Here is a 19,401-nt window from a genome sequence, read left to right on the forward strand (position 1 = left end):
CATTTATTTTTATTTCTGTTTTAGTAAGTTAAGTACTCATTGAAGGTTTAGTTCACTCAGAAATCAACATTTGCTCTTCATTTACTCACCCTCAAGATCTAATTGAGGTTTTTTCTCAGTAGAACGGTAAAAAAAGCCAAAACCGTGCTTCTTGTGCCAGGGCTCAACATTAAAGATTTTTTCTACTGGCCCGGTCGGGCCAGTGGTTCAAATTTTTACTGGCCTGGTCGAAATTTTCACTGGCCCTACCACAAAAAAAATTAAATAGTTGCTGTTATCTTTGTTTTTTGACTCATGTTATCTTTTATTTTAATAAATATTCAGTTCAATTCAATTCAAATTTATTTGTATAGCACTTTTCATAATACATATCGTTGCAAAGCAACTTTACACCAAACTGACATTTTTACAATATATGTAGTAGTAGCTTGATGTACATATGGCAGGGATGTTTGGTAAAGATCAATTAATGACATAATCAAACAGACAAAGAACACTATAAATTAGTAATATTAGTAATTCGGTAGTGCTGTATGTTTTCAGGGTTGGCATCATCTGAAGTCATTAAGCTTATATAACACCAAAGAGACGCATCTCTCAAAGTCAGAGACGCATCTCTCTGTGATCGATTAAAATTTTAAATTATCAAGGTTAAAAAACACGTGCAAATGATAAACTATCGTGAAGATGCGGCGGTGGCCGATCGGGCCAGTGACATGTTCGTCAACTGTCCCGAGCGTCTTTCACGCTGGCCCCGGGCCATCGGGCACTCCTTATTGTCCCTGTGTGCATGTCTTGCATATTTAAATCTAGATGTATTTACACTGGTCCCTAAAAACCTCTACCTAAACACATTTGCCCGAAAATGTGCGGTGGACGAATTTACATTTTATCTAAAAGTGTGGAGGCTGACGTTTCCCACGTCTGCGCCCATGAGTGCTGGTGACTGATTTCTGGGCAGCTTCTTTGGCCTGATGAGCCTGTAGCACCGCTACTGCTTCATCCACCTGGAATATAAAGTATATTTTTAAATACAGAACATATAAAGCAATTGTAAGTTTTGATTTGGAAATTAAACAAACACATTTTTGACATTACATTATCACCAAAAGTGGTGAGATCACATCACCACTATCAGGAAAAGCCAAATAACAAATAGCAAAAGCGAGCATCCATTGAGCACAGACCTTTGACCTCAGGGACTCTGGAGACTCCAGCATGTGCAGCAGCTCAGAGTTGTCGATCTCCAACAGCATTCCTGTGATCTTTCTAGCCAGACTGGGATGCATGTTCTGGATGAGTGGGAACAGATGGTCTCCTGTGGCAGCAGAGAGCATGTATGAGATATTTAAAAAAAGTATATCTTGCTTTAATCTACAAATATTTTTGAAATATACAATTTAAGAATATTAAAAAAAAATAGTCTTTGCCTGTTTTCACTGATGCTGCCTTCACGTGCTGCCAGAATGATTGTGAATAGGAATGTAGTTGTTAAAAATTGCATATGAAAGCAATGCGAGTTGAAAAGTTGAATTTGTCAAGCTCATAATCACAAGTGGGCCTTATAAAGTTTATAATAGCAAGGGATGGCACCTTGAGTTATTTTTATTGTGCTCCTCATCTGTGCAATTAATAAACGCGCATTTATTATGCACAGTACAATCATACAATCAGGCAGAGACAATGGTAGCTTTAGCAACATTAGTCTTACAGAGTGTAAGAAGTGTGGTAACACATTCTCTGAAGCCTAACATTCTTTAGAGTATTACTGCGGTAGACTTAGGTTAAGGTTAGGGTAGGTAGAAAGTTCACGTACTTGCAAGTTACGTATAATCAGTTTGTCTGTTGGGGAACCATCTAAATAAAGTGTTAGCATATATTTAGCATACTACTACTAATAAGTACAGCTAGCTGCAAAATCAACAGCTGTCTAAAGGTTACTATCAAAATAGGGCTGCACAATAAATCGCATGTGATTGTGAGCCGCGTTTAGTCAGTAAAGCCGGTACTTTGATTAGCAGTAAACGTGCATCACGTGCGTTCAGCTGGAGCGGCAATTAATACACAGAGCCGTAGTTCACTGACAAGCATTCTTCAGTGGAGTGTGCCAGTCCACCTAACATGAATGGCACACACACGTGTGCCATTCGCCGAAGGACGACTTTCTGGTAAACAGCCAGGAAAGCCAGGACAACATATTTCAGCCACCGGAAACACCAGAGCCAGAGCCCCGCTCACCAGACACATTGCTTCTCACAGAAAATGGAGGAACTGGTATATGCTGGAACCAGACTCTCCCACTCTTTTGCTGCAAGCCCCCAGATAACAACTAAAAAACGGCGGCCACCACAACCACCAAAGCCTGTGGGGCCAACTCGATCTCCTCCTCCTTCAAGAGCTCTCCGGCCGCTGCCACAACGCCAGGGCCCAAACCCTCCTCCATCTGCTGTAGGTGAACCAAAAACAACTGATAACAACTCTCAGTGATATGTGTCGGGTCCCCGCTACGATAGCAGCAACACTCAGGAATGTTTACAGAATAAGCGGAAACCCAGCGTGCCTGTAGCTTTCTCTATCTCTGTTTTATCACGTGATAGAAAGTCTAAGGCCTTCTCAAGCCGTACAGCTGACCCATCTAATCTGCGGCCTATTAGGCGTCAAACTAAGACTGCTCTAAAGACAAAAAGTAATGGCATCAAGTTAGCATTTTTAAACATTCGCTCACTAAGAAATAACTCATTTCTGATCAATGACTTAATAACCACATACAACCTGGATTTTATGTTTCTAATTGAAACATGGCTTGAAGACAGCTGCAGTGCAACAGTCCTCAATGAAACAGCCCCTCCTAACTTTACTTTCATGAGTGTCTGCAGAGCTGTTAGGAGAGGTGGAGGTGTAGCTGCTGTATTTAAAGATGTCTATCAATGTAAGCAAGTGTCATTTGGTCAGTACTTGTCTTTTGAATATCTAGGGATTGTGCTGAAAGGTGCTCCACACATTCTATTTATCATTATTTACAGGCCTCCAAAATATTCTCCAGCCTTTGTTGAAGAGTTCATAGAACTGATTTCCTCAGAGTTTGACTGTTTTGCTATTGCAGGGGATTTTAATATTCACATAGAAAATGCAGAAATCAAAACCACAAAAGAAATAATAACCATTTTAAACACTTTTGACCTGATTCAGCATGTGCATGGACCCACACACAATCGTGGACACACTCTAGATTTACTCATCAGTAAGGGTCTAAACATGTCATCCATTGTCATTAAGGACGTAGCACTATCTGATCACTTCTGTATTTTCTTTGATATATTGATCTCTGCTACCACTGAATCTAGAGCCATCTCTGTCAGAAAGAGATGCATTAACGGAAACACTAGTGTGCTGTTTATGAAGGCTATATCCTCAATGCCAAGCATTTCTGCAGATTCTGTTGATCTTCTCCTGGAGTCCTTTAACTCAAAAGTTAAGAAAGTCATTGATGACATTGCACCAGTGAAAGTCAGTAAGACAACTGGCAGACAAAAATCATGTTGGAGAAAATTAACAGCAGTACAGAGTATGAAAAGACAATGCAGAAAAGCTGAGCGGATGTGGCAGAAGACGAAACTTGAAATTCACTATAGCATCTATAAAGACAGCCTTCATGCTTTCAATGTGGAACTAGCCACAGCAAGACAGAAATTCTTCTCAAACCTTATAAACAGCAACCTAAACAACACTTGCACTCTTTTTGCTTCCGCTGAGAGACTAACAAACCCCCCAAGTCAGATTCCCAGTGAAATGCTCTCCGACAGCAAATGCAATGAGTTTGCTTCCTTCTTTTCAGAGAAGATCATTAATATAAGAAAGGTGATTAGCACATCCTCAAGTTATGCAGAGGTCAGACAGATTCGACCGCAATTTCAAAAAGAAGTCAAGTTTTTGAAGCAATTGATAGCAAAACTTTGGAAGAAATAGTACAGCACCTTAAAACCTCAACCTGCAACCTTGACACACTTCCCACATCTTGTTTCAAAAGTGTGTTTAACTGTTTAGAAGCAGATCTCTTAGAAGTGGTGAACACCTCACTTCTGTCTGGGACTTTTCCAAACTCCCTGAAAACTGCAGTTGTTAAGTCCCTTCTGAAAAAGAGCAATCTTGATAACACCACATTGAGCAACTACAGACCAATATCAAATCTTCCTTTTATAGGCAAGATTATTGAAAATGTAGTTTTCAATCAGTTGAACAACTACTTAAACTCAAATGGATACCTGGACAATTTTCAATCTGGTTTCCGACCGCATCACAGTACAGAGACAGCGCTCGTTAAGATAATAAATGATATTCGCTTAAATTCTGATTCTGGCAAAATATCAGTGCTGGTACTACTAGATCTCAGTGCTGCGTTTGACACTGTCAATCATCACATTCTTCTAGAGAGACTGGAAAACTGGGTCGGGCTTTCTGGGATGGCTCTCAGTTGGTTCAGGTCATACTTAGAAGGGAGAGGTTATTATGTGAGTATAGGAGAGCATCAGTCTAAGTGGACGTCCATGACATGTGGAATTGAGCCTCAAGGCTCAATTCTAGCGCCACTCTTGTTTAGCCTGTATATGCTCCCACTAAGTCAAATAATGAGAAAGAACCAAATTGCCTACCACAGCTATGCTGATGATACCCAGATTTACCTAGCCTTATCGCCAAATGACTACAGTCCCATTGACTCCCTCTGCCAATGCATTGATGAAATTAACAGTTGGATGTGCCAGAACTTCCTTCAGTTAAACAAGAAGAAAACTGAAGTCATTGCATTTGGAAGCAAAGAGGAAGTTCCTAAGGTGAATGCATACCTTGACTCTAGGAATCTTGGAATGATTGTGGAGTCAGACCTTAGTTTCAGTAGTCATGTCAAAGCAGCAACTAAATCATCATACTATCATCTCAAAAACATTGCAAGAATTAGATGTTTTGTTTCCAGTCAAGACTGCGCCTGCCACATTTATTGCAAGTTTTGCCAAACTCTAGACACATTCTGAATTTGTGGAAGCTGCCGCACTTCTCACATTCATATTTATTGGATTCTGATCGGGTCTTTCCTTGTTTATTTTTACTTTGTGGTGGCTTTATGTTTTTGAGGGTGTGCACTGTTTTATCTTGTTTGTTTAGTTCCTTTGCCTGCGCGTGAGTAGTCCCTGCCGCTCTGCATGTTTACTGCTTTTTCTAGCGTAAGATCTTGCTCTCGCAGCAGTCTCTATTGTACTGCATTGTCAGGAATGCCACGTTATTTTATCCCTTATCAGAGATTCGCGCAGATCGCCAAAGTCACAGGTTTTACTCAAAGTATGAAGCTCCGCTAAATACTGATCAAAGCTTTCACCCCCTTTTTGATTGCAAGAGAAGAATTTGTACCTTTCATACATGACGTTCTGTTTCGGTACATAGTACTCTTCAAACTGGTCCATGACGTTTTGCAGTTTAAACTCATCCGCTGGTATTTGGAAACTGTTGTAAATGTCAAGTGTGTCCTCGCCGATAACATGCTGTAGTATGAATGCTTTTCTTTTTTCGTCTTTATTTTACAGTTTGACCTCTGCCTCCGAACACACCCCCTTAAAGCCCCCATGCATAACAACACATTGTGAATACTTGTGAGATGATACAATATATTTACTTTTTTTTACAGTGTAAGAATAGCCTTGTAATGTATTATAAATACAGTTTTCATAGAAAGTGTTACCTTCTACGGACATATGGCCTGCCAGCATCTCATCTAACCGCAGTTCACTGATGTACCTTGCCACCTGTACCTTTCCTGTGCTTGTTTTACTAGCACCTGATGCTGAGGCAAAGTTGGAGTGTGCATCTGAAAAGTCTCCCAGCTGATGTGGTTGCAAAGACTTTCTGTGTCTAAATCAGGGATAGGCAACATTGGCCCCGGAGTGCCGATGTCCTGCAGAGTTTAGCTCTAGTAATTCTGAAGACCTTGATTAGCTCGTTCAGGTGTGTTTAATTAGAGTTGGAGCTAAACTCTGCATGGTCTAAATAAACGCAATTCTTGTCATGAAAAGAAGACAGAAGCAGCAGTTGTGAGTGGGCAACCCTAGCTCCAACTCTGCGTTAACTGTATTAAATATTTTTAACGCTGGAAAACAGAAAAATTTAATCTCCTGGGATAATGCTCTAATAACAGCACTACTTCTTTTTTTCATCAATTTACACTTCATACACAATAATGACATTGCAAAAACAGGCTTGTAACAACCGCAAATTTATTAAAATGAAAAAAACTGAAACAAGTACATTGCATAAGTATTCAATGTTTGAACTTCCAAAATGCAGTTTAAATGCGGTTTCAAACAATCCCAAATACAGCTGTAAATGATCCCAGCTGAGAAAGAAGGGTCTTATCTAGCGTAACAATCGGTTATTTTCATAAAAATAATACAATTTCTATACTTTTTAATGTCAAATGCTCATCTTGTCTTACTCTGTGTCATGAATCCTGTCCGGTCTGCCCACCACTAAAGGTCGCCTGTACATTTCACTAACATTTCACACCACACAGACTGTTGCATCACACCCCGGACTACGTTTCCCATGACCCACTGCGCTGATTGCTCTAACACCTGCATCTAATCAGACGCTTTATATAAGCCTTTGACTTCCCCTTGTTTTTGTCGCTGAGTATTAGGATGTATTGGTTTGTTGTATCGCGTTGAGTTCCCTAGTTCCCTGAGTTTAGCTTTCTCGCCTGGTCATCTTGTTTTGTCTGTGTCGCCGCCTGCCTTTTGGACCTCTCACTCGTTTATCGCGTTAAAACAGCGATATAGGGCAATTTTGAAGTTGAGGGAGAACATGAAATAGGAGTTTTTCGACATACACTAACTGTCATGAACCAGAAAAAAAAAACAGTTCAGGCCTTTTGGACCTCTCGCTTGTTTATCGGATTGCCCCCTTTGGTTCATGACAGTTAGGGTATGTCGAAAAACTCCTATTTCATGTTCTCCCTCAACTTCAAAATTGTCCTATATCGCTGTTTTAACTTTTTTGTTAGGGGTGTTTGATCTTCTTTGCATGTTCACTTTGCTTTACTTCTGCAGTGATGTAGGATGATTTTAAAATGAATTTTAAGGTGAGGGAAAAATACGGTCAGAGTTTTTTGACATACCCTAACTGTCTTGAGCCAGAATACACAGAGTTCAACGAGAGCAAGGCAAGATGAGTGTTTGAGATTAAAATGTATTTAAATTGTATTTTTTTAAAAGAAAACAATCGATCGTTTCGCTAGATAAGACCTTTCTTTCTCGACTGGGATCATTTGAAGCCGCATTTAAACTGCAAATCGGGGCACCATATCAGTCCATTATATGGAGAAAAATGCTGAAATGTTTTCCCCAAAAAACATAGTTTCTTTACAACTGAAAAAAGAAAGATATGAACATCTTGGATGACAAGGGGGTGTGTACATTATATGTGAGTCTTTGTTTTGGAAGTGAACTTGGATGGGGGCTGGCAGACACTTCCAGGTTTCTGTAGAAATGTTTGATAGGGTTCAAGCCCAGGCTGTGGCTGGGCCACTCAAAGACATTCACAGAATTGTCTAGGTGGTTTGCTTCTGGCTTCGCTACTGTTCGGATGCCCTTTGCTAACTCCTCTGCGCTTTGCTCCCTGTTTATGTACTTTTTCAGATTTATCTAAGATTTTTACCTCAGCATATCAGCACAGTGCTCAAACAACACGTTTTTGGCACAAACACTGAAACTAAAAACTTTTCAGGACTGAAATAATACTACGAAAAAGGGGACTTTTGTCTCCCACTGCCAGCAGCTTACATTCCGGAGACGGGAAAACACACCTGCCTACAAAGAAAATGCCTTTTGTGGAATCTACTTGCTGCATGAACTGCCAGACTTCCACAAAGCATGGGCATCAGAACCATTGTACGTGGGTGGCACAGGACCCACCCACTTTTGAAGACCAATGATATTCGACCCACTTTTACCGTATCTAATTCAGCAAACATGTCTGTGCACTTTTCAGAGCGCCGTTGTCAGTAAAATCCATTCCACATAACGAATGCCCTAATAGATTAAACTTAATTTAGCTACAGCCTTGAATTCCACACTGCTGCTTCATCAAATCTCTTCCACTTGACTCATTCAGAGTCCATATAAACAGTGGTGTAGTGGTGCCAGGAGAAGTGGGTATACGTTAAATTTATGGATGCTTGACAAGTTTATAGTGGTTCACCGGTTTAGGAAATTTCTATTTGTAAAAACCTGCTTCTTTTCATTTTAAGCAATTGTTTTCATATAATATAGTGATTCAATTTAGTAATCAATAATAATTATTATTTTACCACTGTGCATGCCTGTGCATCAGGTGCAATCATCAGACACATTTTAAAGGAAGCCAGCGCCACGGTCGTGACACCATCACTGTCTTTACTGGGTGTGTTTAGGGAATATTTGCATTTATTCACATGCGATTTGATTAGCCATGTGGTGTACTGTCATGATTTTGGCTAATACAGGATACTAATGAATGATGCGCATCAGAGGGGATTTAGAACTGGGTATACGCAAAGCCGACTGATAAAGGCCCGAAAGGACCACAGAGAGATCCCAAGAGGAGATGAGGTGCGGACAAGGCAGATTTAGCCTCCTAGCACTTCTCAGGAACCTGACGATCAGGTAATGCTTTCCCAGGGGCAGACCATCAACTGTGTCATGGTACGCCGCAGTGGCTGCCACATAAACTTTTAAAGTGGAGGGGAACATCTCTGAGGGTCCTCTTGGCGAGAGGAACACCAATCAATGAACAGACCCCACCTCAGAGCATAGGCCTGCCTTGTAGAGTGATAGTATCTATCACGGCCTGGGGGAGGCCAGAGAGGTCTGCCGCGTTCCGTCCAGAAGCCACACGTGGAGGTTCCACAGATGCAGGTTCCAGATGGTGCCCATCAGGGGAATCTACCACGGAGGGGCTGTCGCGAGGAGCATAAGTTCAACAAACCAGGTCCGGGTGAGCCAGTAGGGCGCAACCAGCAAGACCTGCTCCCCGTCCTCCCTGATCTTGCACAGGCTCACTGGGAGAAAGGCGTACTTGATTAGTCCCCGGGGCCAGCTGTGTGCTAGCGCGTCTGTGCCGAGGGGAGCCTTGGTCAAAGAGTAAAAAAGCTGGCAGTGGGAGGATTAGTAAAGATTTAAAAAGACAATTAATTTGTAGTTTAGGGCTGCACTGAGATCCTCAAATAGAGACCTTTAATGACTTTCAATAATCTAATGTTTCTAAATTTGCCTGATGAGATGTTTTGGTGTATGAACTACTCTTATAATGAATGACATTTCAGTGAGTGTCTTCTGTAAATCCTGGTAAAAATGTACACTTATTTTTTGGCACTTATTTTTTGCTCAGAAAAAAAATTAATGAAACGGACACATTCTAATACATGGAAAAAAAGCAAAACAGAAACGAGAGAATTAACTCACCCAGCATCTGCTTCTGTTCTTGTGGAGGAACAGCAGCCAACATGGATGCCGTCAGAGGCTCCTGACCCTGAATGTAGACAGTGGGCTGAATGGGAGTAGAATATTTAAATGTCAGATAAACAAGTAAACAGGCACTCTGTAGGTGTGTCTCCATTACAGATTTGCACAAAACTTTGGCATATTGTTTAAATGTTGATAAAAACGTATTGTGAAATGACGGTCTTTCCATTAACCGATACACCTCGAAGAGCTGCTTCAGAAACGTACACGGCATGGCTTGTATAAACATAAGCACTGATTAGAATTACCACGATCAGCTCTGGTGGCCGTGTCGGAGCCGTAACGCACCATAGACATGTGCAGTGTAAATAGTCTACGCATTAATGACAGAGAAAGCCCCTTATACTTGAGAGCGGCCACGTATGAAGTGTTTCTTGGAGGTTATGGTACATTGTAGAATGATCATATGACTTTTTACATTCACGCTTCCATATAGGCGTTTTTTAAATTTGCAAATTTCAATTTGTGCAGTTTGAAGGGTAATGGAAACGCAGCTAGTGATGTTTGTCTATGATGTTCCATAGCAAAAAAAAGTCAAATTTGTAAAAACCTGTAAAAATGGAGAGTAAGCACTATTGAGTGTTATTTATTCACATCCGGGACATTTGTGTCGTTTAGTCTTACTCACAAAATCTCATGTTTAATCTTGCTCACAAAATGTGTTTGTAATATCATATCGTTTTATAACGATTAATCACCATTAAGTGTTAAATGTGTATATTTGCGAGTAATAATTTCTCAACACCTTGAGTGATTAAAATGAAACACTAACAAAGTGTGTGTATAATACACACTTTCGTCAGTGTTGTTTTACCAGTAGAAAAGATGGACCTGTCCTATGGTACAAATTTTTTTTTTGCTGTGTAGAGCTGCATGATAATATTTGTATTTTGCTACAATATAAACATCAAGCAGTTGAGATTTGCTACGTAATATAAATATATATATATATATATATATATATATATATATATATATATAATTTTCTGCATGCAATGAAGTTGCATAATTATATATCCAACTTAATATAATGTGCTCCAGCAAAAACAAATCTAGTACCTGCTGCATGGGCACCTGTGACCGAGTGGGCATGTGCTGCTGTGGCTTGTGGACTCCGGGTGTGTACATGTAGTATGGCACTCCTCTCACCTGAGCCGTACCTGTGGCGACGAAAAGAGGATCCATGACCTGAGACACTGTGGGGACACAGAAAATACTCAGGATCAGTGAACTGTGGAGCAGCGTGTTTGCTGCACGTATGAATGCCAGGTTCATTGCTGATAAACATGAATATGTACATTTTACAAACAATCTGTGTCAGTACACACATATACATTCACATTCACTCTGTTGCTCTCAGACACATGGATGTGATTATTCACTTTATTCAGAGCTGGTGAGCTGATGGGAATCTGATGGAGATTAAACACATCAGAATCAGGAATTATGAATCTGTTTGATGTTTTCATGTAGCTGAACTCTTCATGTTCAGTGTATCATCAGTGTGTCAGTACAGATGAGCAGATATCCTGTGCAAATCATCATTTACATCATCAATTATAAAACTCTTCTTTCACCTTCTACAGGAAGAACATGAACACACTCAGTGAGTTTTTCTGCTTGTTTTCTTACTGACTTACATTGTAGGAAGTCGTTCCTGGTCCTGGTGGATGTGACTGTGGAAATCAACAGACATGAACAGTGTGATTCTCATGATCCTGCATCCATTCCTAACACATTTCTAATATGATGTTCTCCATGATATGAGATGATGATGGACTCGTTTCTGAGAGCAGATGAATCTCCAGGACTTTACCTCTGTCTGAGATCTTCTTGAGCTCCTCTTTGCAGAAATCCTCCAGTTTGTCTCTCAGCTGGCGGACAGATTCTCTCAGACCATCAGAAGATATGAGAGAACTGAAGAGATCATCATTTCTGTCTGTAGATTCAGGAGGTGCTGAGAGAGACTGGAAACTCTACAGAAAACAGAAATCAAAACTCGTCAGCTCCACACTTCACCCAATAACCTGCACCAACATCAAATATGTGAACTTTGAAGGAATTAGTTTGGATGATAAAACATCTGTTAAGAAAATAAATGCCCATCCAACAGCTCAAGTACAACAATGGAGTCTCATTTTACAGTTGAGTACATTTGCTCAGGAAAAGCAGCTCATAGGCTACGATTAGGTTTGTCATTATTTATTAGTTTAGAGCAGTTAGAGACATTGAAACTCCACAAAGACCCTTAAAGACTGGGACACACCAAGCAAACTTCAAGGAACTAGCAGCAATGAAAGCCAATGGTGTTGTATAGTATATATAATCAAGCAAACTGCTGCCAGTGAGGAACACACCAAAAAAACAAGCCCAACAGACTGTCACTGATGGCCCGATGTTGGTCACAGGCTTAAGATTCATGGTCAAATTCATCAATGTGTCACAGGCCAACAAAAATCAATTTTATCAAGTTTGAGGGTCACCCCAACCAATCTTGATGAATGTTACTCAGAATCGGTACTATCACGTTCACTGATTTCACCATGACTTAATAAATCAGAAGGAAAAATTAGGCAAAAGTTGAAATGTTAGTGACATTTTGCACTGTTGGTGGTGTTAGTGGTGTTTGACAGCTAAATATATCTTCCAGAAGAAAGAGCTGAGAGAAATGATTCCTAAGAGATTTCCAGAGCTGAAAGCCATTTGTAAGTGGCTTCTCTTTCAGAAGAAGACGATCAGATGAGAGTCTGAGTGATGATTATATAATAAGACACTGATGAAATGTTTGTCTGTGAGTCTCCTGTCACAGCAGGATGTGTCTCAAGTCCACTATGATGGTGTTCTTCTAGATCTGTGTTACCTGCAGGAACTGGATGTGATCCTGTGTGTGTGAAAGCTGCTCCAGCTCAGCGTCTCTCCTCCTCAGATCATTGATCTCCTGCTCCAGTCGCTCCAGTCGTCCTTCAGCTCGACTCACCGCTCGCTTTTCCTGATCTCTGATCATCTGTATCAGCTCAGAGCGGCTTCTCTCAATGGAGCGGATGAGCTCAGTAAAGATCCTCTCACTGTCCTCCACTGCTGTCTGTGCAGAGCGCTGTTAGGACACACAGTGATTCAGGCTTCAGTGGGACTGAAAGAGACAAGAGTGTCTGAACTGAGACTGAGACAAACTTCTCTTCTTCTCCAGACTCACCTTCTGAGACTCCACAGCCTCTCTCAGCTGCTGAAGATCTTTCTCTCTCTGCTGGATTCTCTGCTGGAACGTCTTCTGCGTCTCCTTCAGCTGCTTCTGCAGGACAAACGGATAGTGAATGTCACAGTAAACTACTGGCACTGAACTATCAATGATCCAGGTCTTCTCAAGATGGCGCCGTGGACGGCTGCCACGGTTTGAGCTCCTTGGTATTTTTGTTTGTTTGTCCTGTTTTAAGTAACTTTTTTCCAACCAGCTTTACTAGAAACAAACTACTAGACATCAGAAATAGCACACCAAATAACTTTTTTTTTCTCTGATTGAGAAGCTGCTTTCTCAAGCGACTCAAATGAGGGAAACACACTAGTGTGCTTATGAAATTCCGAAAGCGTGGTTTTAGGAAGCATTCATCTGACAAATGTCCACTCCCCAGCAAATAAAACAGACAAACTACAACTCCTCACCTGCACAAACAAGGACTTTTAAACTCTGCTGTACATTGCTTCATGGAAACCTGGTTGAACGGAGCCTTCACGGACAGTGCGCTACATCTAACGGGCTTCCAGCAGTTCAGAGCGAATTGCGCCATCAAATCGCCAGGGAAAACGAGAGGTGGTGGATTATGTTTTTATATCAATGAAGGCTGGTGTACAGATGTGACAGTTTCAAAGAAGATGTGCTGCCCAAATTTGGAAGCTCTATTAACTGTAAGCCATTTTATTCGCCGTGGGAATTTTCCTCATTTATTCAGGTGAGCACATACATTTCTGCAGACGCGTGTGTGAGATCTCACACACATAGCAGCGTTATCCGGACTCTTTCATTATTATTCTGGTTTTAATAAAGCTAATTCTCTCAGGACCTCACCTCCATCTCTCAGGACCTGAAGTGGGACATTAACATCACCCAGCAGAGATTATACTTCCTTCGTAGGGTGACCATACATGCCATTTTTACAGGATACGTCCTTGCCAGGATTTATATTTTCCTAAAATATCCAGGTTTTGGCTGTTTGTGCTGCGCAGACCGATCGTTGAATGGCATCTATGTACCAGACGGCTCCTTTCGAAACACTCTTGCGGTACTTTGATGTCAAACACTGATCGGTTTGCCCAGGGCCACTACACTGTAAAAAACAATTTGTTAAGTCAGCTTAAAATAATTTGTAAGTTCAGTCAACTCAAAAAAAGTTTATTCAAATTGAAATGTTAAATTATACTAAGTGACAACTTAAATATTTGAGTTGAATCAACTTAAAATTTTAAGGCAGCTGGGTTACTTACCCATCTGTTAAGTTTAGCAAACACAAATATCTAAGTTGTTACTTAGTACAACTTAACATTTCAAGTTGACTAAACTTATTTTAGTTGACTGAACTTAAAATTTTAAGGCAGCAGGGTAACACATTATTTTAAGCTGATTCAACAAATTGTGTTTTTTATTTTTTACAGTGTACAAGTCAAAAACACAATATATATACAGTGTGAGTATTTGCATTGCTTGAATGGTTCTCTGTAGACCTCACCTTCTCACCCAAACAAACTATGACTTGATGACTTGACTTGGCATGAACAAACAGTGAGCAAACAGACACATGAAATGGAACTAATAGCAGGAATACATGAGGGCAAGGGAAGCAAGACACAAGTGTGTTTGCACACACTTAAGGAGTGTGTAATTTTTTCTGTGAAACAAATGTTAAATGTCTTCAGAAAAGTTATCATAGTTTTAGTGACAATTACATAAATTAGAAACCAAATATGAAAATGTAACGTGGGGTTGTTTGGGTTTTGTTTCACGCTCATGTTTTCGTGTCTTTTATTTTGTAGTTTGATTCATGCTGTTTGTGTCTTGCTTCCCTTGCCCTCATGTATTCCTGCTATTGGTTCTGTTTCATGTGTCTGTTTGCTCACTGTTTGTTCATGCCAACTCAAGTCGTCAAGTCATAGTTTGTTTGGATTTCACTGTGGATTATAATAAAGCTGCACTTGGGTTCATCTATTTGCCGTTCAGTGGATTAATGATTACAGAAAAATGGCCAGAGTTTTCATGTTATTAAATTTTTAACAAAAATTAAATTTGTATCAAGTGGGTGTTTACTATCCGCCAGGCTAAATCCTCTACTGCTCCTGTCTCTCATGGTGTTCCTCAGGGTTCTGTTCTTGGCCCTCTACTCTTCATCATCTACATGTTTCCTCTAGGTAAAATCATCCGCCGTCATGGTTTCAACTTCCACTGCTATGCAGATGACACTCTATATCAGCTTTCGACACTACCATCCCTTTCCCACTAACTCCATTTCAGCTTGTATCGACGACATAAATGCTTGGATGACCAGTAACCTTCTCAAACTCAATACTGATAAAACAGATGTTCTACTTGTTGGTTCACCAAAAAACGTTGCTCCTTTCTGTACTGACACTGTTAACATTTCTGGGATCTTGGTTAGACCTTCCACCACCGTTAAAAATCTGGGTATAACTTTTGACTCCTATCTCTCTTTCCTACCTCACATTTCTTCGCTTACTAAATCTGCCTTTTATCACCTCCGCAATATTGCTCGTTTACGTCCCTTCTTAAACGTCAAGGATGCTGAGACACTGGTTCACGCTGTCATTACTTCTTGACTTGACTACTGTAATTCTCTTTTTTATGGTCTACCAAACACAACATTAAATAAGCTCCAATACATCCAGAACTCTGCTGCTAGGGTCCTCACTTATTCAAAGAAATCCTCGCACATCACTCCCATCCTACACAGTCTTCATTGGCTACCCGTTCGCTTCCGCATTTAATACAAGATTCTCCTCATCACCTTCAAAGCACTTCATGGTCTTGCCCCCCCATATATTTCGGATCTCATTCACACTTACTCCCCCGTTCGCACACTCCGTTCTGCAGACAATGGTCTACTGTTAATTCCTCGCCATAGATTAGCATCATTCAGAGAACGAGCGTTTAGTATCTCTGCCCCTACACTCTGGAATTCTATTCCCAAACACATCTGTGATCTTTCTTCATTACAGGGTTTCAAAACCCACCTTAAAACATATCTTTTCTCGTCTTGTTTTCCAGATCTTTGAATATATGATTGGAAATTTGCTATGGATTTCATGTTTATCTGTATGCTGTTTTTGTTGTTTTTGTTGTCTCTTGTATTGTAAAGCGACCTTGAGTTTCTAGAAAGGCACTAAATAAAATAAACTTCTTCTTATTATTATTATTATTTTTGCCCCATAGGTGGGGTAAAATGCCCCCCCCCAAATCACAAAGACATTTGCAAACATTTACAGGCAAATTTAGCACAGGCAGTTTTAACTTAAAATTAACTTAAAAAGAATACAATAAATTATTATAAATTACAAAATTATAATAGCCTATTTGAAAAATTGTGTTAGCTGCTGCTAACTGGCTAGCTAAATAGCTACCTGATGCTAATTTAAGGTAATTTTTAAATATAAAGTCCAAAGACTTTTATTCAACCAACTAGTTAGAATACATCTGATGGAAAAACAAAAACTGAATCTGATGTTCAGAACAGATAATAATAAAACTAATTGCCCATTGCCTCATGGGGCATTTTACCCCACCTGGCTGGGGGCGTTTTATCCCACTTACCATTGCAAATCATATAAACTCTGTGTGAGCATGTCATAAATAAAACGCGGAAGCAGTTTACTGTCTGAGATTGTCATGTCGTGCCGCATCCAGTGTAGAAAGCATCACTAATTATAGGCAAGGGCAAGGCAAGGCAAGGCAAGTTTATTTAAGTTTATAGCACATTTCATACACAAAGGTAATTCAAGTGTTTTACATAAAAGGAAGTAGAATAATCATAAAAAACAATATTATATTAAAACAATAATAAAAACAATAATCACAAATAAGGAAGTAGAACAATCATAAAAACAATGATCACAACAATAAAACAAAAAATGTAAAATGTAAAAACTGATTGATTTGATGATTTAAAAATAATTTAAAAATTGATTTAAAATAAATTTAAGACAGTTAAAAACAGAAAATGATTATATATAGTGCAATCAGTTTGGACGAAGCACAGTGCTCATTCAGTAAATGCACAGCTAAACAGATGAGTTTTGAGTCTAGATTTAAATGGAGCTAATATTTTAGCACATTTGATCTCTTCTGGAAGCTGGTTCCATATGGGATTATTTTTGTGCCAATAAGAATGAATGTAACTTTATAAAACTGAACGTAACTTTCCAAGAAACGATCAAAAATATGCCACTGCAAAAGAAGAAAAACACAATGAAAATAAAAAAAAATGAACTCAGTCGCACAAACATGCTCTTCAAATATGCTTCATTCTTTGTTAATGATTTTCAAAGAATCGTTTTCGCGAATCATGGATTCTGAATGCGTTGCCACAGCTTTCGCTTACGCTTCGCAAATTTTCGTTTGCTGTTTTGGCACAAACCTCTCGTGGGGGCGGGCTTAACAGCGATCTACTCTGATTGGCTAATGAGCTTTTGATGGACAGTTGCTCTCTGATCTGGAAGTACAGACGGTGACGTCAGTGGCGTGCATATTGGAAAGTTGTTGCGGTGGGCAATACGTCGTGCTTTGTTTATAGAAACTATCAGAACTGTTGGACACCGTACATGAATAAAACTTTTATCGATGTTATTGATTAACGTTACTTTAGAACACGAACTTACTTCAAGCTGCCCTGAGGGACAAGCTGAGGTGGAAGATGATGCCGCTCCGTGTCTCTCCTGGGAGCTCATCTTTAGAAACTAAGAGACGACCGTAGGTGAAATACTAATAACATTAATACTTAATATAAACAAAGCATGACGTATTGCCCACCGCAACAACTTTCCAATATGCACGCCACTGACGTCACCGTCTGTGCTTCCAGATCAGAGAGCAACTGTCCATCAAAAGCTCATTAGCCAATCAGAGTAGATCGCTGTTAAGCCCGCCCACACGAGAGGTTTGTGCCAAAACAGCAAACGAAAATTCGCGAAGCGTAAGCGAAAGCTGTGGCAACGCATTCAGAATCCATGATTCGCGAAAACGATTCTTTGAAAATCATTAACAAAGAATGAAGCATATTTGAAGAGCATGTTAATTTCGTACGACTGAGTTCATTTTTTCATTTTCATTGTGTTTTTCTTCTTTTGCAGTGGCATATTTTTGATCGTTTCTTGGAAAGTTACGTTCAGTTTTATAAAGTTACGTTCATTCTTATTGGCACAAAAATAATCCCATAGTTCCAACTGCGGGCAGCATAATAGCTATAATGGGTTCTGCTGTATTTTGTTGCACCGCACTGCTCGCGTCCGGTGTTAACATGATATAAAGCTAATTAACTTGATCACTAGTATAATAATTAACATACAATAATTAAATTGATGGTTAGTTTTAAATACCTGTTTCTCTGTCCTCTGTGCCGCAGCTGATACAGTGTCGTGGTTTTTATGTTCATCCATCGTACACAGAACACATATACATTTCTGATCAGTGCAACAGAAAACCTCAAGGATCTTCTCATGTTTCTGGCAGATCATCTCCTGCAGTCGTCCAGTGGCATCAATCACTTTGTGTGGCTTACGTGAATGAAATTCCTCATGACGGTCAAAATGAGTTTGACAGTAAGATTCATGACACATCAGACAGGACTTGAATGGCTTTGTATTTTGTTCCAGTACAGACGTCACACTGCACATCTCCAGCTCCAGCGTAACAGTCAGCAGGAAGTTTGGTTTTCTTCAGTTTCTCCACCACTTCAGTCAGCATGGTGTTTCTAGCTAAAGCAGGTCTTGGACTGAAGGTCTGTCTGCACTGAGGGCAGCTGTAGACTCTCATCTGATCCTCCTTATTCCAGCAGGCTGTAATACAGATCTTACAGTAACTGTGTCCACACTGGATGGTCACTGGATCCTTCAGGAGATCCAGACACACTGGACACAAGAACTCATCCTGAGAAAATCTGGCTTCTGCCATTTTACTGCTTGAATACAGAGACACAAACACACAACAGCTCAGCTATACACTTTCACTTTCACTTTTCCTTAACTAACATGATTTCTGTTTCCTGGTTCTGTGTTTGAGTGATGTGTATAAAACAGGCGTGTCAGTGATTCTCTGTGTGTGTGTGTATATATATATATATATATTAGTGATGCGCTGATGGCGGTTATATCCACGGGTCGGGTAATAAAAAAATGCATTTTGATTATTTTCGGGTGGGTCGCGGGTGGATGAAATAAATCAATAATGACGCAAATATGAACTACATTTTCTAAAATATGAACCTGTTTTAAATCATTTGTGTGTGTGTCTGTTCGCCTGTTTGAAAAGTTGTGACAGAAACGGTGACATTCCAGTTAAAGTCTGAAGGGAGTTACGCCTGTGTTAATGCTATAGAGCAGGGTAATATGCAGTGGTGTACAGTACCCATTTCTTTATTTGTCGGCTTTGCGTATACCTACTTCTAAATTCCCTCTGATGCGCATCATTCAGTAGTGTCCTGCATTAGCCAAAATCATGACAGGCCGCCATTTCTAATTAAATCGTATGTGAATAAAGGCAAATATTCGCTCAATAAACCCAGCAAAGACGGTAAGGACCCTGGTGCCGGTGTTCTGACAATTTTTGCTACCTTGTCAGATTTTGCTACCTCCCATTAAAACAGAT

The 19,401-nt window shown here is 40.0% G+C and overlaps 1 pseudogene; it reads right to left on the reverse strand.

Annotated features, from left to right (window-relative positions):
• On the reverse strand, positions 1–18,768 carry LOC127178183 (tripartite motif-containing protein 29-like; annotated as a pseudogene).
• Positions 18,769–19,401: the final 633 nt, after the last annotated feature.

Source organism: Labeo rohita, chromosome 16 (assembly GCF_022985175.1).
Source record: "Labeo rohita strain BAU-BD-2019 chromosome 16, IGBB_LRoh.1.0, whole genome shotgun sequence".
In the NCBI taxonomy this organism is placed as follows: domain Eukaryota; kingdom Metazoa; phylum Chordata; class Actinopteri; order Cypriniformes; family Cyprinidae; genus Labeo; species Labeo rohita.